Source organism: Sinocyclocheilus anshuiensis, unplaced genomic scaffold (genome assembly GCF_001515605.1).
Source record: "Sinocyclocheilus anshuiensis isolate Anshui unplaced genomic scaffold, SAMN03320099.WGS_v1.1 scaffold174, whole genome shotgun sequence".
NCBI lineage: Eukaryota > Metazoa > Chordata > Actinopteri > Cypriniformes > Cyprinidae > Sinocyclocheilus > Sinocyclocheilus anshuiensis.
Window position 1 is genome coordinate 9,023 of NW_015547631.1, and position 302 is coordinate 9,324.

Sequence of the window (302 nt, forward strand, 5' to 3'; positions counted from 1 at the left end):
GCCAGTCACGGGTCTTTCATGCAGAGAACTCTGCTCATATTTTCTGCATAATGATGCATTTAAAAGTTAACGACGAAATGGATGTTTAAAAAAGTTCACATTGCTGTTGCAGATGAAATATAACACGGATAACAATAAATAAATATTTTTTACCAGGTTAAATGTTGATTATTAGTAAAAGTAACTCAAACCCCTTTCTGTAAGTTCTCTACTACCTAACTGTCGATCGTTCGCATCCGCCACGTTTGTAGTTTTTCTAACGCGTTTTATTCGTGTTTGTAGTTCTGGACCGAATCCTTCAC